The sequence below is a fragment of the Mus musculus genome, chromosome 1 (genome assembly GCF_000001635.26).
Source record: "Mus musculus strain C57BL/6J chromosome 1, GRCm38.p6 C57BL/6J".
NCBI classification, from domain to species: domain Eukaryota; kingdom Metazoa; phylum Chordata; class Mammalia; order Rodentia; family Muridae; genus Mus; species Mus musculus.
In genome coordinates, this window is record NC_000067.6 from 138,989,457 (window position 1) to 139,012,383 (window position 22,927).

General features: G+C 40.0%; 1 protein-coding gene and 1 pseudogene across 7 annotated transcripts in view; one reads left to right on the forward strand and one right to left on the reverse strand.

Annotated features, from left to right (window-relative positions):
* Positions 1 to 22,927, forward strand: part of Dennd1b (DENN/MADD domain containing 1B) — a 212,335-nt gene that overhangs the window by 25,748 nt on the left and 163,660 nt on the right. The window lies entirely within an intron of this gene.
* Positions 1,962 to 2,564, reverse strand: Gm16305 (predicted gene 16305; annotated as a pseudogene).

Sequence of the window (22,927 nt, forward strand, 5' to 3'; positions counted from 1 at the left end):
AGGCAGTAGTTCACATCAACCCATAAGTTTGGATATTTGCTTTCATAATTATATACTTATAAATATCTTCTAATTTCTACTGTGTCTTGCTTTTAATACATGCATTATTTAGAAATGTAGCAAATTTCCATTTTTCTGGTATATTGTTACTATTGATTATAATTTTTCTTTTTTTTTTCTTTTAATTTGAGTCAGAGCATATACTCTATATACTATTAGTCCTCAAAAATGTGTATTCTACTTTATGGCTTCATAATGTGGCTTGTCTTGCTGAAGATTATGCCATAACTAGAATTTATATCCTGCAGTTGTGGAGTTTCCCTGGTGTATAAATGTCAGGTAAAGTTGATTGGTCGTATTCTTCAAAATTTTTTATGTCTTTTCTGACATTTTTGTGTCTTTCAATTACTAAGAGAGGAATGTAAGAATTTCATATGTGGTTGTGTATTTGAGTCTCATGTTTCAGATGCTTCATTTTTGCTTTATGCACTTTGAAGTTATTTTGTGAGATGCACAGTTCCGATGGTCACCTCCTATGCATGCTGGTCAAGTGATCGCGCTGAGTTGCATCCCCGGTGCCTTGTTGCCTTTTGTTTCAGGACCTCTAGGTTGGCCTGAACTTAACTCTGCAGCCAAGTCATGTTCGAATTTTTGATTCTTCTGTCTCTGCCTCCTGAGTAGCAGGTATTGTAGGCTAATGTCCCAGCCCCGGCCTCGGCCCCGGCTCCAGTAGTTTATTTTATGAGCTAGCTCTTTTAATATATGCTGTTTCCTTTGTCTTTAGTAATACATTCTGTCTTCATTTAGTTTCATATAAATTGAATTCCTTTCTTGTGATTAATGTTTGCATGAAATTCTTTTCCTATTTCTGTTATAAAATTATATGAACTATTTATATCTGTCGGTTAACATATTTGAGTTTTGCTTTTATACCTAGCCTGACAGTTACTGATTATAGTTAGTGTGTAGTACATTTACATTTTGATGCATTATTGATATGGTTAGGATGATATCTGCCATTTAGTCATTTGTTACTAGTTTAAAAAAATCGTGCCAGTTGTTTTTTTTTGGTGGGGGTAGGAACAAGGAGATTACTGTGGAGCCCATCCTGGACTCCTTAGAAACTCATGATCTCCTGCCTCTGCTTCTCAAGCGCTGATTGACAGGGTGTGCTACCACGCCAGCCATAGGTTTCAGTGGTGCCTCGGTGTACATGTTAGCCAGTCCCGCCCTGCGTGATGCTGTGCTCCCACTGCTGCTTTCAGTGTCTCCTCTGCATGGGGATTTTCAGAGAAGTGACTTTTCCATGCTTGTCTGAGTTTGTCTTGTCTCCCTGGGCGGGGCTCTTTGATCTGTAAATTTATAGATCATTGTTTTTCAGCGATTTTCCTGTGCATCTTTTTATACATCTATGTGTATTGGGAACATACACAGCTCTTGCTTGTTAGCCTATCTGATGCCACTCCTCAAGCCTTGGTGGCCCTTTGCTCACTTGGAGTCCCTTTGCGCTGCTGCTTTGGTTTGTGTAGTTCCTCCCACTCTGTTCAGGCTCTCTGATCTACACAGTAGCTGCCAGTCTGCTGTTAGACCCACGGAGTGACTTGTTTGACTCAAAGATGTTGTTGTTTTTAAGTTCTATGTATTCTATATGGTTCTTTAGTTTGTTTTAGTCCAGTGGCTCTTTGTTTCTTCATTCTTCTGATCTTTCTTCTTTATGCCAGTAAAGGTATTTTTACTATTCTATAATATTTAGCTTAATTTTATATTCCTTATAATGAGTTGGCTACTTTTAAAAAATTATTTTACTATTATTATTTAAAAAAAATATATTTTTTTGAGACAGGGTTTCTCTGTATAGCTCTGGCTGTCCTGGAACTCACTTTGTAGACCAGGCTGTCCTCAGACTCAGAAATCCGCCTGCCTCTGCCTCCAGAGTGCTGAGCCTGGCTTTTTTTTTTTAAAGACTTAATTCATTTATTTTTCTTGAATAAAAACCCTTATGTGGTAGCCACAGCTGGAGCCTGGGTCCTCTGAACAGAGACTCTGGTGTGGGTTTTCACAAGATGATCAGTGAATTCCTGATAAGGAGACTTGGTGAACAGTCTTTTTCCAGAGGTCGGGGGTCGGGTAGGTAGGTCTTGGAGATGTCATCAAAGGTGGTTTTAGCAAAGTTGCCTTCTGACTGATGTGCAGCAGTCAGTCATCTATACCGGCCATCATCAGGAGCTTCTTGAGCACAGGAGCAGAGACAATGCCAGTGCCTCTGGGGGCAGGGATGAGACGCACCAGCACAGAGCCACAGCGGCCTGTCATGTTGCATGGAACAGTGTGGGGCTTGCCAGTCTTGTTCTCCCAGTAGCCTCTCTGCACAGGGATGATGAAAAGCTTGACCAAGGTGATGGCTCCTCCGATGGCAGTGGCAACCTCCTTGGAGCACTTAACACCAAGACCAACGTGACCATTGTAGCCCCCAATAGCGATGAATGTCTTGAACCTGGTCCGCTGGCCAGCCCGAGTCTGCTTCTGCACTGGCATGATTTTCAGAAGCTCATCCTTTAGGGATGCTACATTGAGAGACCTTGTCTCAAACATCCAAAAACAAGCAAGCAAGCAAGCAAGCAATCACATTCCCCCACTTGTTAAAGGGCTGTGGAGATGGCTGGGGCTCCAGAACGCATCGTTCTTCCAGAGGACCTGAGTGTGCTTCCGAACCGCCCAGTTTTAGCTTCAGTGATAACTCTAGTTCACGTACCCCTTTGCCATCTCCACTGGGACTACGCGTGCTTGTGGTGCACATAATGTTAGTTACATGCACACAAAACACCCATACACATAAAAAAAAAGCACCTTGTTGAAGATTATTCATTAATACATCTCTATATGGGATTTATTTTCATACTGCTTTAATGTTTTAACTTTAGAATCTACTTGAAATCACTTCTTTGCGTCTGCTTTCATGACCATTGTCCCATTGATAAGTATATAGAAGGTGGCATCATAGTCACTCTGTGACTCATTTGGCTCCTATCTCCTTGGTTGAGTTGAAGTGCGGGTTATATGGAGTATGAGCCTGAACTATGCTGGCTGTTGTAGCCCAGGGCTTGGCAGATACTAGTGCTTTGGTGAGAGGACTTGGCAGCAATGCTATTTTGTATCAGCCAGTGGTGTTTGATCTTGACTGAAAGACTCTAGCTCTACCCACACATGGGATAATGATTTACTTCCTTTATCCTCTTTCCTTTGTAACTTTGAGAAATCTCAGGAAACAGAGACTTTTTGTTAGGGAGAGAATAGTCTTTATGTGTAAAGCTTTGGCTTCTTTTGTTGTCGGAGCACAGAGGCTCTTTATCTTTCTGTCCACTGGGTTTATTATGCATTAACCTAGACATGAGCTTGGCTTTCCTGCAGCATTACAGGGAAGGGCTTTTGGACATCATAAAGGCGAGTGACAATGACCAATGCTCATCTGTTTAGGAGATGCTTTACAGTGTTAGTCTGCAGTCTGCCCTGTATCCATTGCTGCTGTGGACAGGGCCTGTGAGAGAGCTCATTTCAAGTTCTTCCTGGGCATGAGAACTAGTTGCATGACTTCGCAGATAGTATTTTTTTCTGCCAAAGCTCCTTTCTAAAACAAAATGTACTGCCTGTTTAATGCCCCTTTAGTATAAGCACTTTTAAGTATACTGTGCTTTCAACTACATCTGAAATGATCACAGCTAGGATTTCATCTTTTAGTTATTGCATCTTTCTTCTTGTTCCTTCAGTTGCAGCCATACTGGTTTACTTGTTCAGCCTGAAACATGGCAGACAGTCCACTTGAAGCATCTTACCTTCTGCCCTTGGTAGTCATCATCTTGTTTGCCTGGCTTATTCCTTTACAGTCTCCAAAGATCCTCATTCTCAGTGAGAGCGAATTTGACCAATTTACCAAGGTTTCACACTCCCTTCTTAGGGACTCTTGATTAGGTCAGGATCCGGCACAAGTAGAGGGCAGTGACTATTGTGATGACATTAGATTAGGCCTGATGGTACACTGCATCTCTCACATAGATACATGGCATTGCCAACATTACCTTAGCACACTGCTAATCTGTGCCATTTAATAGGAGAAACTTGAGCATCCGAGGCTATCTGTGGGGCAGACTGGAACTAATGCCACATAGTGAGGAATTACTATATTAAGAAATTTTATTTATGCATCAGTTTCAAAGAGACAAAGAATGGAGGGCTGGGTGTGGGCTCTGCATTCATTAAATGAGGAAGCTGTTTTCAGAATGAGTAACGCAGCAAAAATATGGTAGTCACAAAAGGAAGGGCACAAAACCCGCAGGGCCTTGGATATAATTCAGCGATCACATCTATAAAGATCACATCAATAAAATGTTTGTTTCTTAAGGGTAATTTCTATGGCATTTATAGTATTTATCACTTCATAATAAAATATAGTGATTGGGCAAACCATTTTGTGTCTTTGAGTCTCAAAATGAGTAGATTGGATTAGATATTTGATGTACAATTTGATTAAGTTCAGGAAACATTTTAATCTGTGGTTTATGAATTCTAGAGAGTTGGTAGATGACCTTACTTTCATTTTCTAATATATTTTATTAGCAAAAGTCTAATATCTATTGCAAAGTGAATGTGACATAGTTCATGTTAAAGTGAATGTAAACTGCTGGGCAGTGCTTCCAGTCCTGCTTCTAACAGGAAGTGTGCCTAATTACGTGAAAACTAACTTAATGACTTTTATTATTATTTTTTAAAGTAGGTTTGATAGTGAAGACTGAGACAAATCTCAGCTTGGACTTTTAACTTTACATTTTTACTTTCTTACTAAAAGCCAGGTTATCTTTTAAAATGCTCTCTCTGGAGCTAGCAGAATTCTCTGCTAACTAGAGAAACATTGAGTCAGGCTTATTTGCGAACATGTAGCAGGGCAGGACCACTCCGCCCTTATCACTTGAAGAGATACAGTTGCTGTACCGAATGAGAATCAAATTTGACCTAAATTTGGTTTGTTTTATTTATTTCTTTACCTATTTATTTATGATCGTTTGTTTGAGACGGGGTCTTATATTTAGCCTTTGCTGATCTGGAACTTGCTCTGTAGACCAGTTTCCCCTGGAACTCACAGAGATCTGCCTGTCTCTGCCTCCTGAATTCTAGGATCAAAGGTATGTGCCACCCCACCTGGCTAAGGTTCTATATTTTGAAGTTTGAATCTTGTGTATGCAGAGATAAGAAACTGAATTTGGGCTGGGGAGGTGACTGCCAGTAACATGCTTGTGGTGCAAGCCTGGGGACCTCACTTTGATTTCCAGAACCCATATAAAAACAAGTGGTGTATACCAGTGTCTTAGGGCTTTATTGCTGTGAAGAGACACCATGACTAAGGCATGTCTTACATTTAATTGGGTTGGCTTACAGTTTCAGAGGTTCAGTCCATTATCATTGTGGCAGGAAGCATGGCAGTCTTCAGGCAGACATGGTGCTGGAGAAGGAGCTGAGAATTCTACTTCTTGATCTAAAGGCAGCCGTCAGGAGACTATCTTATGAGGCTGGAACTCCTGGGTGCACACTGAGTGGAGCTTAAGCCTAGGAGACCTCAAAGCTCACAGTGACTCACCCCCTCCAACAAGGCCACACCTACTTTAACAAGGCCACACCTCCTAATAGTTGTCACTCTGTGGGCCAGGCATTCAAACACAGGAGTCTTTGGGGGCCAAACCTATTCAAACCACCACAGCCTGTTACTACAGTATTGGCCAAGTAGAGACAGGAGAATGTTGAGGGCTGGCTGAATAGCCATTCAGTCTGAATCAGTGAACTACAGGTTTTGCTGAAAAAAAAAAGGTAGAGAGTGATTGTGCATTGCCTCAGCTTGTAGCTTCTGTGCGTGCACACATACAAGGGAGCTGAAATTTATATTTCAGTTTTGATATGAGGAAGTGATGTTTCCATTTTGAAACACTGTCATGGTTTTGCTATTAAGGAGAGAACTATCTGTGTATCTTGTGCATTTTCTCATGTTGCTTTCTGGAGGGGAAAGTCCATCCATCCATCCATCCATCCATCCATCCATCCATCCATCTATATGAACTTGCAGCCTTTGTTCTAAAAGTACCAGGGGCACACAGTGACACTAGAGTCCAAGTTATGCTGGTGTCCAGAGCCAGCTTTGAAGATCACATTTTTTTTTTTCTGGTCCTTTCTCCACCTCCTGTGTGTTCGAGGATAATCCCTAAAGCTGTTTTTCTAAATCAGCTTTCAAAACTGTCCATTCAGTTTTAATCTGTGTTCTAAAGAATAATGGCCAATCTGCTGGGAATGGAAATCCTCCAAACAGAAGCCTGAGAGAATGTGGAGGCTGAGAAGCAGCTGGTCCATCTGGAGGGTGCTACTCTGTATAGTTATCTAGGGCACCAAGTTTCTTTCCCCTTGATTTTCTCTTATTATCTAGGCTTTTCTTCTTGGCTGTTGAGTCAAAGCCAAGGCACTAACTCTAAGTTCAAGTCATATGACAGGCAAGAGGAGTACTTCAGGGAGGAAATTTCTTCGGAGGTCAGGCAGGGGCATCCTTCATACATCACTTTCCTTGTAAAGGACTTGGTCCTTGACAATGCTTAGCCTCACTTAAAAGGAGACTGGAAATGGTAGCTTTTTCTCATTGGTCAAGTGCTGAGGAAGAGGGGAAGAGTACCTTCCTTAAGCTGACAGGCACTTAGCCATTCACGCTGCAGTAGTGAACTGGTGCCTTGTGCGCCTTCAGGAGCTCACTCCAGCTCCAGGCGTCTGAGCACCTACATAGAAGCAGCACGGGCTACATTGTCAGTTCTTTGCCTAAAATTCTCCTTCTTTCTTCTTTCTTAATTTCAAAATGCAAGTTGCTGCATATTTCAGGGATTTAAAAAATTACAAGGAAGGAAGATAGAGAAATGCTCAATGCTTAAGAGGACTGGCTGCTCTTGTAGAAGACATGGGTTTGATTGCTTGCACCCACATGTAGCACAACCATCTATAACTGTAGTCCCAGGGGACCTGACACCTATTCTGACCTTCACAGGCACTGCATAAATGTACAGCACAGACACGGCTGCAGGCATTCCCACACACACATAGAAAATAAGTAATAAAATATTACCAGGGAAAGAGTGATGGGAAGTAGCTAACTCTTCAGATTCGAATTGAGCTTGCCAAAAATGGCCAGTTACACTTACAGTAGATAAACTATGAACTAAAATGGTCAGTTACACTTACAGTAGATAAACTATGAACTATGATGAAGCTGTATGAAAATGCCAGCTGTCCCTGGCGATGTGTCCTGTGGATCACTGTCATGCGTTATGGCTTAGGCTTACTGTGCTTTATGCTTACTATGGTACACTGATGGCCACCATCAAGCTGGTTCATTCTCTGGTGTCCACTGTGATGTGAAGTGCACTGCCAGCCTCTGTCATGCTGTTGCCTTCTCTGATGTCACAGTGATGTGCACTGCTGGCCAACATCATGCTATTAGTCTCTCTTGTAGACCTCCTTCATCTCATATTTCTCCTTTCACTACTTCCCTTTTAACCTTCCTTTCCTTTCCTTTCCTTTCCTTTCCTTTCCTTTCCTTTCCTTTCCTTTCCTTTCCTTTTCTTTTCTTTTCTTTTCTTTCTTTTTTTCCTTCCCCTCTTCCCCTTCTTCCCTTTCTTCCCCTTCTTCCCCTTCCCCTTTCTTTCTTTCTTTCTTTCTTTCTTTCTTTCTTTCTTTCTTTCTTTCTTTCTCTCTCTCTCTCTCTCTCTCTCTCTCTCTCTCTCTCTCTCTCTTTCTTTTTTTCTTTTTTCTTTTTTTGGTTTTTTGAGACAGGGTTTCTCTGTAGCCCTGGCTGTTCTGGAACTCACTCTGTAGACCAGGCTGGACTCAAACTCAGAAATCCTCCTGCCTCTGCCTCCCAAGTGCTGGGATTAAAGGCGTGCACTCTCTACCACCACCACCTCCTCCTCCTCCTCCTCCTCCTCCTCCTCCTCCTCCTCCTCCTCCTCCTCCTTTCTCCTCCTCCTCCTCCTCCTCCTTTCTCCTCCTTCTCCTTCCTCTTCCTTCTCCTTCCTCCTCCTCCCCCTCCTCCTCCTTCTTCTCCTCCTCCTTCTTCTTCTTCATCTTAGAATGAGGGGGCTGGAGAGATGGCTCAGTGGATAAGAGCACTAACTGCTCTTCCATAAGCTCCGAGTTCAATTCCCAGCAACCACATAGTGGTTCACAACCATCTGTAATGGAATTCAATGCTCTCTTCTGGTGTGTTTGAAGATGGCTACAATGTACTCATATACATAAAGTAAATAAATACTTCTTTATTATTATTATTATTATTATTATTATTATTTAATTGGGTATTTATTTCAATTACATTTCTAATGCTATCCCAAAAGTCCCCCACACGCTCCCCCACCCACTCCCCTACCCACCCACTCCCACTTCTTGGCCCTGGCGTTCCCCTGTACTGAGGCATATAAAGTTTGCATGACCAATGGGCCTCTCTTTCCACTGATGGCCAACTAGGCCATCTTCTGATTCATATGCAGCTAGAGACAGGAGCTCCGGGAGTCTGGGTTTGGGTTAGTTCATATTGTTGTTCCACCTATAGGATTGCAGATCCCTTCAGCTCCTTGAGTACTTTCCCTAGCTCCTCCATTGGGGGCCCTGTGATCCATCCAGTAGCTGACTGTGAGCATCCACTTCTGTGTTTGCTAGGCCCCGGCATAGTCTCACAAGAGACAGCTATATCTGGGACCTTTTAGCAAAATCTTGCTAGTGTCAGCGTTTGGAAGCTGATTATGGGATGGATCCCTGGATATGGCAGTTTCTAGATGGTCCATCTTTTCGTCTCAGCTCCAAACTTTGTGTCTGTAATTCCTTCCATGGAGTACTCATATCCATAAAGTAAATAAATAATTCTTAAAAAAAAATCCTAGATGGCTTATGTCTAACAACAGACTTAAAATTTAACATCAGGAGATGAGTGCACATTTGATTAATGTATATTATAATACATTAATCAAATCAAGGCCACAAACACTTCTGTATCATTGGTTATTTTGTGTTTGGAGCTTATTCTAGTTATTCATAAAATATATAAAGTTTCCCGTCAATGGTAGTCTCCTTACCATGCTGCAGAGCTCCAGAAGGTGTCATTCTAACAGAGTTCATTATACCTCATTGTTAAACCCTCCATCTATGTAGCTCAGCCCTTTCTGTATGAACCTCTAGTAATCACTAATTCAGATCAACATTTTCCAGCTTCCATTTATGAGAGACCACATACTGTATTTGTCTTTCTGTCTTCCTTAGTTCATTTAACAAAGTACCCTGCAGTTCCACTTGTTCTTATACAGATGAAATGCTAGCATTCTCTTCTGTGAATGAATCATATTTTTTGTTATTTCCATTTCATTTATCTATTTATCTGTTGACAGGCATCTAAGCTGGTGACATCTTATCTATCATGAATAGTGTAGCAATGAGTATGGTAGAGCATGTATCTTAAACATGTTGATATTCTTTTCCTTAAACCATAGTAGACTTTTAAACATTGTTGGTGTGGGAGGAGGGTTCGAAGGGATTGATGTCAGGATCTCGTGTGTGATAAGGTGAGATTTAGTCTCAGCCCAGTTTTTACTCTTTTCTTGAGAAACTTCCATACTATTCTTCATATTGGCTATACTAATTTAATCTCCCACCAGCACTGTTTAAGAATTCTTTTTCCTCAGTATCTTTACCAACATTGTGTTTTTAATGCATAAGTAGGGTTTTTTTGTTTGTTTGTTTGTTTGTTTTAAAGACATGGGATCTTGGTTGAAAGAGCAGCCAGTGTTCTCAACTGCTGAACCATTTCTTCAGCCCTTGATTCTTTTTTATAGTTATTATTTATATTATTCATGTATCATAGATTTAACCAAATGCTGTTTGGTTTCATTTAATGTTTTCTTTTGAAATATATTCAAATTTTGTAGATTTTTTTTCCTATAGTGCTAGACATGAAATAGTTCACGTTTTTGCCCATCATTGTGTGTGCATTTGGTTCTGTGCTCTTCACCTTGAAAGCTTCTTTCCTAGGTTCGGATTTGCATGAGATCCTGAAGTGAAGCCATGCTTCTTTAAGGTAGACATCCATTGTGTTCAAGCATCGATGATTTCCTAGAGCGCATCTATCTAAGAGTGCATCTATCTCTCTTGTTAATTATGATGTGCATTACCACCTGAAATAATTATGGATAAAAGGTTCTATTGTTTGGAAACTCGGGGAATCAGTTTATATAATCTTCTATGCAGTGATTTGATTCTTAATAAATAATGGCACTCAAGTGCATTATCTTAGACTGTTCTTATTATTCCATAAGGTTTCTTATATATATACATATATATATATTTAAAATTAACCTACTGTGTTAGAGAATTTTGAAACCAGGTAAAATATTACTTAACCACATTAAAAGCATCTACTTTTGAACATCACCTTTATGATTGTAGTCGTTATAATTTTAAATGTCATTTGTTGCTGTGGATGTAGTTTATATGATTATATTCGAATAAGTGTAGTTCTTCTCATTCTATAGCAGATATTCCTGAATTCATCTGTGATTTGACATGGACAAATTTTTTTATTGCCTCATATGACCTGATTTGTTCAATGTATTCAGTATCTTAAAATTAAAAATAATTTATAAGTCAGTTTTGTATTTATGGATTACTCACTATTTCTTTTCCAATTCATAATCATAATTAATTACCTGTGTTTGTTTTTCAGCATTGTTCAACTTTATAAATGAATATTTATGTCAAAAGATAACAAAATTGTGTCTTTTGACTTGCATTTTGATTAGTCTCTTCACTGATAAATATTGCAATAAAAATTGGATGAGAAATATCTGTTGTAAAAACTGCACATAAAAGATAATTAATTGTAATTTTTGAATGGGTCTTTGGTTAGGCAGATTTTTAAACATAGAAGAAGGACATAATCAAGCCTGTTTTAGGAGTATATACAGACAAGGGCTATATGTTTGAAAATATCTTGACTCACCCATGTGGGAATTAGTGACTGAAACTGTTAAGGCAATGAGCTCAAAGTTTTTTCCTTCTCGCTATGTTAAACAACAGAGTTTTATCGTATGGTGAAATAACATCTTCATCAGGTTCTCAACAGGATGCCTTAGTTAATTTTCAGCTGAGTGCCTGACAGGATTTTCTCTTTGGCTGCCTGGGTGGATGAGAGTCTAGACCCGGAGAAGCTTTCAGGGTTCTCAGTTTCATAATCGTGCATGTTGAGGAGCAGCAGCCTCCTCTGATGTGGGGCTCCACGCCCAAATAACAGGGACAAAGACATAGCCTTTGTTCTTGAAAGAGGAGCTAATCCGACTGCAGCACACTGTGAAAGCCCATTATGGGAGGGGAAAAGCATCTCTTGGAAGGTGAAGGCTTAGCAGTTTAACCTCTGACCATAAAATCATGCAGAAAGCAGAAAATGTGTTAGTACAGCAGAGAGGGACGAGGGATATTCATGAAGGTCTGTGTGCTGAGCTCCTAAAAGCAGGTCAAGTGGGTGACTGTGAGAGATCGAGCACTCGAATCCTAATAAGAAATGCAGATTCCCAAGTGTGGTTTTTGATTCAATATGCTCAAGCAGTTGTTTAACTTACTTGGAAGATCCTGTACAGCAGAGCCCAGTACAGATGCACAGAATGGAAGAGGAACCATTTTCTCTTCCTCTTTGTCCAGAGAGGGCTCATTGCAGACCTTTGTCATGTTCTGATTGCTTACTGTTTGCCACTGTGGACCAAAGCCTTGTCACCTATTTTCCTCATTGTTTGCCATGCTTTGCTTGCTAATATGATGGTATATGTTCACAGAAATAGTATCGTCATATTATGAGGCTTGATTTGGCCCGTGTCCCTTTGGCATTTATTCTGTTAATACAAAGATCTCCTAGAGGTCAGCATTGTTAAACAGTCAAAGGGAAGAGCTTGTTGCAACTTTAGCGTGGGAAGAACCTGGAGCCTTCTTTTGAACCTGTGTTAATGTTGTGAAGACTGGCAATGTAAAGGGAGATTAGGAAAACCTTAAATGTTAATCCCTGACAGTATGACCGATATGAACTAGTTGTTTAACCTTCTCTTGCCCACACTGGTCCTCCTCAGATAGGAGTTTTGGCAATAGATTTAGGCCCTAGATTTGGCAATAAGAAAGTATGTAAGTTATCCTGAGAGTAGCCGTGTGTAGGTTACAGGTTAGTCAGATTTGACTATATTCTAAAAACACGTGGTGAAAGGAGATAAAGTATGTGTAGAAGGGGAGGAAGGGAGAGATGGTACTGGCTGTAACCAGCACTGACCAGGAGGAATAATGGGAGAAAGGGAAAGGGGGAAGGAAGGGGGAAATATAAAGTGGACAAGTTAGGTAAGGATTTCTATAGTGCAGCTGTAGGGTAATGCTCTGAGTTTAAATTCTAGTCCAAAGCGGTAACTATAAAGATTCACTAGGGATCTGGGTCTGGTGGCATATACCTGCAGTTCTAGTACTTAGGCTGAGCCAGAAAGATTACAAATTCAAGGCTAGCTTGGGCTGTATAATGTGTCCCATCTTTGTTTGTTAGGGGATTACCATGTAAAACAAGTATAAAAGCATGATGCCATATGAAACAAGTGGCTGGACATTGGTAGGTTCTTGGTGAGGGAAAGCGTATGTATGCAGAGATGAAAATGGCAGTAACCTGTCATTTTGGTTGGTGCATTTCTTCTCTTCACCATGGCTAGTATATCTTATGTCATTCTTGCTTTGTACTGTATACTGCATGCTAATGATGACAAACACAGTTAGTTACAAGGCTTCCTAGGTGTTAGAGACTGTTCTGAGCAATGTGAGCTCAGAACATGTGTGCATGCTTGTGTAAAAGTCACTTTTACTCTCCTGTAGTAATTATCTTGGAAGCTTACTGTCTTTCTGCTAACCTGGGCCTAGTCCTGGAAGTTCTGGAAGCTTCTCCATACAGTTTTGTTCAGGCATAGGATGTTTTCAGCTTCTGACACTTGCTGTTGAAATAAACTCACCTCTTCTAGTTATTTCTGAACTCAGTAGCTGGTTCAACTCAGCTCTTTTGACCCCCATTCCTCTCTTAAGGCTGACTGATTCAATAGGGCTTTTTCTCAGTTTCTCCTGAATTGCTCTGTTTGACTTCAAACTGACTCTACCAATCTGTTCTGATCTTGTGGATCTTTTTCATTCTCTGCCTTTCTCTTTTTCCTCACTCTCTAACCTGTCTCTGTACAATTATCCCAGCAAAACTGTCTTCTCTCTTAAGTAGCTTCCCTTTCCTGTCTCTCCTTGTGGGAGTTGGGCATATCCTGTTTTGTCAAATCTTTCTCTTATTTGTCACTTTGTCTGCCACTGAATTAAACACCACTTTCAAACATGAGTGTTTCCTTCTACGAAGTTTTGCCTTCATAGTTGGCATAGTTTGGCAGTAGAGGTGTGTACTGAGGCAGTGTCTATTTTCCAGCTCTAGGGATTAAACATGTGTGCTAAGGGCTAAGCCACAGCGCAACTGAGAAAAGGTTTTTTTCCCCCCAATATACAGTCTCTGGGTTCATGGTGTGAGCAAGTGTCCTGCAATGTGCCTGTCATCAGTGCTCATCCTACGTCCCTCAAGGAAGCTGCTGTTGTCACTATTACTTTATGAGGTGGAAATCAAGGCAGAATATTAAGGAATTTGAGAAAGACTACATGTTACTGCTGAAGTAGAGTGTGATGTGTCCATATTGAGTCAGCCTTCCGAACTTAGCCTTCTGCCTACCAAACTGAATTAGTAAGGAATTAACTGAAGGTATAATTAAACATGACCTAAAATGTTACCTTTCAGATGATTTTTCTCATTTTATAACTTTATTTCTTTAGAACAGCTCGCTCTAATAGAAGCTTGTTGCTCCCTTCTGTAAAGGGAAGACTGGCAAATGTACATTATTGTATCTCATGAAGTTTCTTTTGTTTTATTTTCTTCCATGATTTCTAGTTGATGTTTATTTTTATACATACCTTTGTATTTTTTACATCTTGTATTGTATATCTTGTGCATACTTCCGCTTTTATATATACCTTTGTATAGTTACTTTTGCTGCTCCAGATAACAGATTCTCCTTGTTCTGGTTCTTTTATGAATTCTTTTGGCTGTGGCTACTTTGAGGAAGTCCGTGGAATAAAGCAGAAGTTGGTTCTCAGACCCCTCAGTGGCCAGTGTTCTGTGGGCTGTTAATTGCTTATCCCATGGAATTGTTGGGTGTCTTAGTATTGTGTTGCTCTGAAGGGATGTCATGACCATGGCAACTCTTATAAAGAAAAACATTTAATTGGGACTTGCTCATAGTTTCAGAGGTTTAATCTGTTATCATCATGATGGGAGAAGTAGCTTGAGAGTTCCACATAAGCAGGAAGACAGAGACACTGGGCCTGTCTTGAGCATTTGAAACCCAAAGCCCACCCTAGTAACACATTTCCTTTAGCAAGGCCACACCTACTCCAAGGCCATACTTTCCAAAACCTGTCCATTACTGCCATCCTCTAATAACCCTCTTATTCAAATATCTGCACCTATGGGGACCATTCTTATTCAAACTACCATATGGGGTTATTGTATAATATCACCAGCATTTGTGAAAGCTAGCATGTTCCTTTAAAGGTAGTAAATTCTATTCAATTTGGAGATGTTTACATAAATATAAATGTCTATAAAATTAAGGCATCTCAAAATGTCATTTCTATAATATGTTTGTGGCAATTATAATTAAACAAGTTGTTTCTGACTTTAAAAATGCAAAGTTCAAGTAAACTGGTTTGTGACCATCTGCTATATATTTATTTTTTTGCATTTTTGAGAGAAAGTTTCATGGTTTATTCTATGCTGACCTTGAATATTCTGTGTAGCTGGGTTAGACCTGGGACTTGCAGCAATCCTCCTGCATCAATCTTACAAATTGCTGGGATTATAGGCATATGCATCATGCCTGTTCATTTCATTTTAAAGTATAACCTTGGAATCAGCAAGAATTACACGTGTTCTCCATATTTAGTAAAGAACATTCAAATGAACATAGAGAACACACTGTCTTGATTCTAAAAGCCATTAGAACAGATTATAAAAAAATCAAGTATGTGATTGGTTCCTTTTTGATTAATTTATTTTTGGAGGAAAGATTTATTTATTTTTATTTTGTGTTTGAGTATTTTGTCTGCATGTGTGTATGTTTACTTTGTGCATCACTGGTACTCAAGGAGGCCAGAGGAGGTTGTCAGATCGCTGGAACTGGAGTTGTAGATGGTTCCGAGTAGCCATGTGGGTATTGGGAATTCAGGTCTTCTGAAAGAGCAGCCAAAGCCCTGCTGGGCAGCCTCTCCAGCTGCGCTTTAGTCCTAAAGAAGGCTCATGGTTGGAGAGATGACTCGACTGCTGAGACCTTCATCTCCTGCAGCAATCAGTTCTCAGCACCCATATTGCTCACCAGTGCCTGAACTCCAGTTCCAGGCGCTAGCTGGCACCCACTTCTGAACTTAGAGGGCACCCTGTACTCATGTGTGCGCACACACACACAGACACACAGACACACAGACACATGGACACGCACACACACAGAGGTACACACACAACTGAAAGATAGTGAAAAATCTCAAATTATAATGTTTTCTTTCTAATTTAATTTTTCAGTGTCGTATTCACATTTCATATGAGTAGAATAGATAGTACCTGTTGCCCTGAGAAATGGCATGGGCTCTGTCTCCTACTACAGGTTTGCGTTTTCTGTTGTGCTATGTAGATTTACTTCATTCACATTAACCAAACATGTTGGAACACTTGCACAAATTATCTAAATGCATTTAACCTTGAAATAACTTCAAAATATCTTTTCTGTCTGTAAGGAAGGAATATACTGTTGTAGTAAATTATAGGATTAGAGAGATAACTAAGTGGTGTAGAGCACACACTACTTTTGCAGAAGAGCCAGGTTCAGTTCCCAGCATCCACATCAAGGGGCTCACAACCACCTATAACTTCAGTTTCAGGGGATCTAACATCCTCTGAATTCCTGGGACAACATACTTGGTGCGTATAAATTTAGACAAATGTGCATGTACACACACAAAATAAATCTTAAAAATTATTTTCATTCGAGGGTATAAGGGACTTTTGGGATAGCATTTGAATTGTAAATGAAGAAAATATCTAATAAAAATTGTTTAAATAAAAAAACATTTTCACTCTGTTTTCTAAATTCTGTGTGCTGTACCTCTGTTTCTCAAAGTGCAGGGTTTGGATACTGTGAGTTACAGTTTCCAGTTCTTGCAGGTAACGATTATTTTTATAAAGACCCTGAATTGAGAGAGAGTAAGTGGAAGCTTTCAATTACAAAACCAAAAAGGTTACCTTTATGTAACAACCATTAGAGTGTAAAACATGATTTTTGCCTCAGAAGGTTTAGTTATGAGAAGATGAAATATTTTAATTGTATAATGCAGGTGCAGGCAGTGGACATTATTACAAAGGCAACAGGCTGCAGGTTAGGGTTTGGGAAGGCCTCATGGCTTAAGTTCAGAGCAATGGTAGATCTCCCACAAATGTGCAAACAGGAAAGGGTTTCTAGAAAGGGTTTCACTGTGTTAGAGTGTAAGTTAATCCTTGGACTGGGAATAAATGCATGAAAGATAAGGTGCCTGGGCTGAGTAACTATTCATAGTGGATAGGAAGGTAGGAATCAGGAAGTACAGAATCTGGCCACCATAAATTGTCTTAATATATGGAGCTACGTATTGTTAAACACTGACTCTGATAGAATCATCAGTGGCAAGGTCCTTAAGGAGCTTTTGTCCATGTCAGCAGTAAGGACTCTGAACATTTTTAAATTTGTTTCCTATGGAGAGCATGTGTATCTTAGGATTAACTTCATGGCAGCTGTTGAGAGGAGCCATGTGTCAGAAAGACTTGTCAGGTAATGTGAATTCAGCGTGGGATGAAGAGAGAAAAGGAGGCATGGAGAAGAACCATGTTAAAAAAGGACTAAGTGATTAGGAGCTGATTAGATATACAGGGTAAAGAAGGCAAGGAGGTATGACAAAGCTTTGCCTGCCGCCTCTTCCATTCCTGCAGCGAGGTGGACGGCTAAGCGGCTCAGGCAGAAAGAGGTGGCCAGCATCTATCTGGCTCTCCATGAAGAAGTCTGCTTGTGCTTGGGGCCTCTCTCCATGAAGAAGTCTGCGTGTACTTTGGGCCTCTCTCCATGAAGAAGTCTGCTTGTGCTTTGGGCCTCTCTCCATGAAGAAGTCTGCGTGTGCTTTGGGCCTCTCTGCAAAGGTTTCTGCTTCCTCTGTGACATGGCAGAGTTGAAGGATTGGAACTAGAAGTGTTTCTGATTGGGTGATTTTCAGATTTTTGTGTATCTGTACAGAATATTTAACGTTGCTAAATAGAAAATTTGAAAGCCCAAATGCTGTCCAATAGAAAGCCTTCTGAATGTGACACTGGCACTGTCTGCATGCCACTCTGTGAGCCATAGTATCTATGAGTGATTGAAATCTGAAGAGCATAAAAATATTTCCTTTCTTTAAAACATTTTTAGATTTATTTACTTATTTAGATTAGTATTTTTATTTTATTATTTATTTTTATTTTAGATTTTATTTCACGTGGATGAGTGTTTTCTAGTATGCATGTAATTGTAACATGTGTGTCTGGTGCCAGCAGAGGTCAGAAAAGGGAGTTGTATCACCAGGAAGTAGACTTGCAGATAGTTGTGAGTTGGTATGCGGGTTTTGGGAACTGAACCTGGGTTCTCTAGAATAGCAAGAAGTGTTCTTAACTAGAGAACTAGCTCTCTGGCCTTGAGATTATTTTCTTTTTTATTTAATTTAATTAATTAATTTATTTTGGTTTTTTCAAGACAGGGTTTCTCTGTGTAGCCCTGGCTGTCCTGGAACTCACTCTGTAGACCAGGCTGGCCTCAAACTCAGAAATCCACCTGTCTCTGCCTCCTGAGTGCTGGGATTAAAGGCGTGTGCCAGGAGTGCCTGGCAAGATTATTTTCTTTACAAGAAAATTAGGGCAGTGATTCTAATGTAAACTTCTCATTTGGGGGAAGTAAAAAGAAAAAAAAATTACAGATGCCTAATAATGTATGCACTGGAGCCAAGGGAAGTACAGAAAACCTTGTTTGGGGAAGTAAACCAACCAACCAGATGCCTAATACTGTCCTCCCCGGAGCCGAGGGATCATGTTCTGGAAGTGATGTTCCTTAGGTCCTTCCCTTGTCAAGAGTTGAGAACACTACATCCCATATAGGAAGTGATGTCTGAGGGAAAGGAAGAAGCTACAGAATGTGAGGTTTGTTTTAAATTACTGATGGAAACTACTCATTCTCCTCTTTGCCATTTTGTGCAGAGAAGCAAAGGATTAAATTATTTTAAGATTTAGTTGTACTGTCATGCGGATTAGGAGGAAGTAGTTAGGAGGGAGGCTGGAAGACCTGGAGCCACCTCTGGGTATATAGGGAAGATACACAGCCATGTCTGCTTTAGTGGGACAAAATGGAGCCTGATGCACGTGGGCAGGCCTTCCTTGTCACCAGTGCTGTGTGAATATGCTCATGCGTTCATCTGACATGCTCAGCTGCCTCCTAACCGTGGTGCCCTCCTGGAGTGTCGTCTCAGGGTAGCTTCCCAGGCCAATCCCTGGTTCCGAACAGTTGACTGCACAATTGACTCTTTTAAATTATAACCCCAATAAGTAAGGATTATGCAGTAAGGAAAATGGATTGAAAATTGCTCTAGGACTTAATTATTAGTACATATGTTCAGACTGCTGGTTTTTCCCTTTCTAGGAAGTTAATCCTGGCATTATATTTATTAGTCAAAATGCTGACTTCAAGGGTTAAAGATATATGCCTATTTTCAGTTTAGGACGGTTCTGAATACCTTCTAGGAAGAGTTTTCCCAAGGTTATTTTATTTTATCTTTTCCTCATTTTAAAAACCATTTATTCTATTTTATCTTTTCCTCATTTTAAAAACCAGTTCCTTTTGTGTTGGCTGATTGTTGCTGATTGTCCTGCCCTAGAGAGTGGTTGGTCTACCCAGTATTACTCCATCAGCGAAAGCTGACTTTGCCATGTCTGTGAGGTATTAGTGTAAACAGCTTCTCCATTAAGGCCTTTTTCTTCCCCACAATGCGGTTTTGTCTGGTGTGATTTTGTACATGTGTTGTATGTGGTGGTTCTTATGTGAATCTGCACTGTTGTGCCTGGAAGCCCCTCCTTCCTGGGACTCATCCATTACCTCTGGCTCTTACAGTCTTTCTGTCTGCAGTAAACTCTTTGCAACAGATGGAGATTGAAGTTATTTTTTTGTGCAAGGTGATAAATATGGATCCAATTTTATTTTTCAGCATATAGACACCCAGTTTTCCCAAGAACATTTGTTGGAGATTTTTTTCTCCAACATATATTTTGGCATCTTTATCATATAAAATCGCTACAGTTATGGATACTCAGTTTGGATATTTTTATTTTGTTCCTTTGGTCTATGTCTGCATTTGTGCTGGTGCCAAATGTTTTTATTACTATGGCTCTATGGCTCTGTATCCATCCATCCATCCTTCCTTCCTTTCTTTCTTCCTCCCTCCCTCCCTCCCTCCCCACCCTCTTCCTCCCAGGGTTTCTCTGTGTAGCCTTCACTGTTCTGCAACTCACTCTGTAGACCAGGTTGGCCTTGAATTCAGAGATCTGACTGCCTATTTTCTATTACCTTTCCATTTTCTAAAGTCTTTTAAAATATTTCTTGAGAGGGAGGTTTAAAGTTTTCATTGTGGAAGTCCTTTACATTCTTGGTGAGGTTTATTCCTAGATTCTCTGAGGCTATTGTGAATGCTATGTGTCCACTCCTCAGTGTGTTGTTGGTATATAGAAAAGCTATTCATTTGTGCAAGTTGGTTCTGTGTTCTGCCACATTGTTAACTTTTGTTTGTCTTTTACCAAATGCTATTCCTTTCAGTTCTGAAAGTGTATTTTAGCTACATTCCTGTAACTATAGTTTTTGTGTAACACACTCTTAGAGGTTTTGAGTATTTATTCCACTGTTTTATGTTTTTCATTACTTCTCTGAAGAAGTCTGCTGTCAGACCTATAAATACAATAAGTTTTCTTTCTTGGAGGTTTTTAGAAATAGCTGTACCTTATCTTTGTAGTGTCACTGTGATGCCTGTCTAGTGTCTCTCTCGAAATCCTTCTTGGCTTTGTTGTGGTTTCTCACTCTGAATATTTGTGCCTCATCAGCTTTGGGGAAGTTTTTAGTTCTTCTCATATTATCTCCTTCCTTTTCCACTATACACACTCCCCTCTTTTGGTCTAATCCTTTAGAGTTCTAAGCAGATTTATGTTACTCTGCTGGTTCATGTTTGCCAACTTTATACTAACTAGAGCCATCTTGGAAGGAATTGCCTTTGCCAAACTGTCCTGTTTGTGTGTTGTGGGGTGTCTTCTTCATCACTGATGTGGGAGAGTTGGGGTGCAATTCCTTGTGGGCAGGGCTACTTCCAGCTGTTCGGGGGCTGAGCAAGCCTGAGGATACAAGCCAGTAATGGTCAGCACCTGTCCTTCCAGGGTCTTTGCTTCTGTTCCTGTCTGCATGCTTCTGCCTCTAGCTCCTGCTCTGGATTTTTTTCGACACTGGACCAGAACCTGTATGATTTCATAAACTTTTTCATCTCCAAGTGGCTCTTGTTTAGTGTTTTATCATAGCAACAGCGAAACTGACTTAGAAAGTTAACTTTCTGTGCTTTATTTTTCTAAACCTTTCCCCTTCCTCTCCCCCTCTCTTTGTTCTTTGTTTCTTCCCCTCCCTCTTCTTCTTGTCCCTGTGTTTTTTTTCTCTCCCTTCTCCCTTCCTCCTTTCTTGTCTCTTTCTCCCTTCTTTCCTGCCGTCTTTTCCCTTTTATCCTTTGGGCTCTCTCTCTCCTTCTCTGCTTTCATCTCCCAATGCTTCCATAACACTGCTGTCTTTTATGTCTGTCTCAGTTAACTACATCTCATGTCTATTTAGTCTGCCTGCCTGCCTGCCTGCCTTCAAGTTCATTTTTTATAATTAGTATGATTCTGATTCTGATCTCTTCTTTATTGTGAAATGACTAAAACCTCTGTTATGTATAGGAGTATGCTCTACTTCATTACCTTTGTGTTAAAAATGAAAGCTTGCTCCAAAGTTGTGCTTCAAATCATAATCCTTGGTGTAATATGAACATTGTTTAAATTAGCTATGAATAAATGAATCTACTTTATGATAGATTAAATTTATATTTCAGAATGATAAAGTTATTTCTTGTAACTAGTTCAAAGAGTTAAATATACTGAATATTGTGGATAATAGTATGTTTTTTAAAGTCATACCTTGTACAAAGAATCATAAACAACTAACAGTAACTCAAAGCACTGTGTCTTACCTTTGAGGAAATCATGAAGATGGGTGATGAGTCCAAGCTGCACTATTAGCTGGGTCTGTCAGGTTTGCATCACAGAGCATCTTTCCACAAAGCAAGCTTCTCACTTTTTCTTCTGTCTTCTTGTAAAACTTTTGTGTTGGCTTTTAATGATTGGTATCTGAAAAATGTCAAAACATTGATTCTCGGTTGTGGGCCCCTTGTCATAGATTAATCAAGATTGAACATCTGTGCTACAGCAATTCTTTCCTTTTTTGTTTGTTGATTTAAAAAAAAAAAAAAAAACAACAAACCTCTCCTGAAGGGCCCTTGGGACAGATGGCCCCTCACTGTTGATGGTTCGATTACCATGATCACCCACAGCTTCAGAGGAGTGCGAAGAAAAGAAATTGCTTTCTTTGTCAAGGTGTTTTCAATTCAATTCTCACCCATTAGCCCTGTTTGGCTAAGTTTGGAATTACTCTATCAGGTGATTGATGAGGGCTTCATCTTATCATAATAGGTCTTGTATAAAAGGAACGGAGGAAGCACAGTGATGGACCTGATATGTTACGTGCTGGGTTATATTTTCGTGAGGTTCTTTGAAGTTCTATTTCCATTGTCCAGTTGGAGTTTGCTAATATATAAGTAAAAAGAGCATTCTTATTTTGAGTTATGAAATGGATTTTATACCATTCTAGCAGGAACATTTAGTAAGGCTAGAATTATACTTTTGTGCGTATGGTTGCAAAACCTACAGGAGTGGGTGGGTTATCCAGGTGGCTGTTTAGAATGAGGCCATCAACAAGGGAACTTTGAATTGGACTTTATGTGATAATTGCTTATGTGCATTTTTAAGAAGGTGAAAAATGAGCACATTTTAAGCATTGCTTTAGATATGTCTATTACCTTGTAAAGTGATAGATAACCGTGGGAGCGGTTTTTGCAACTGGTTATGTAACACATTAAAACAGGGTTTTCACTCCTCTGCAATTATATATATGATTTAAACTTCCGGTTTTAAATGATGACTTTATTACTGACATACTGAAATGGAGTTTGAGTACTATGAGTACTGTTAGCCATTTCTAGGTCTCCCTACATGTACTCAGTTACTGTTGAGTAACTTTTATTGAGTTACTGTTGAGCAAACTTTTTCTTAGAATGAACAAGTTAGTATTTGGTTTGCTGAAAATATCTTCTCTTAGACAGTAATAAAATAATAAGGCTTGTGAATGCCTTCTAAGCCATGGCCCTGTGAGTGAGCAGAGAGCTGTGTTTGTGGCGTGCAGCAGAGCAACAGAAGCAGACACCTGTGCCCTCCCTGCTGCATTAGTGTCTCGCGTGGAGACAAAGGATACACAGCTCTAGGTCTGGATGCAGAAAAGGCTGGGGGAGGGCTCTCCTTCATCCAGAAAATTCCAAGATTCTGTCTTAGCATGAACTCTTT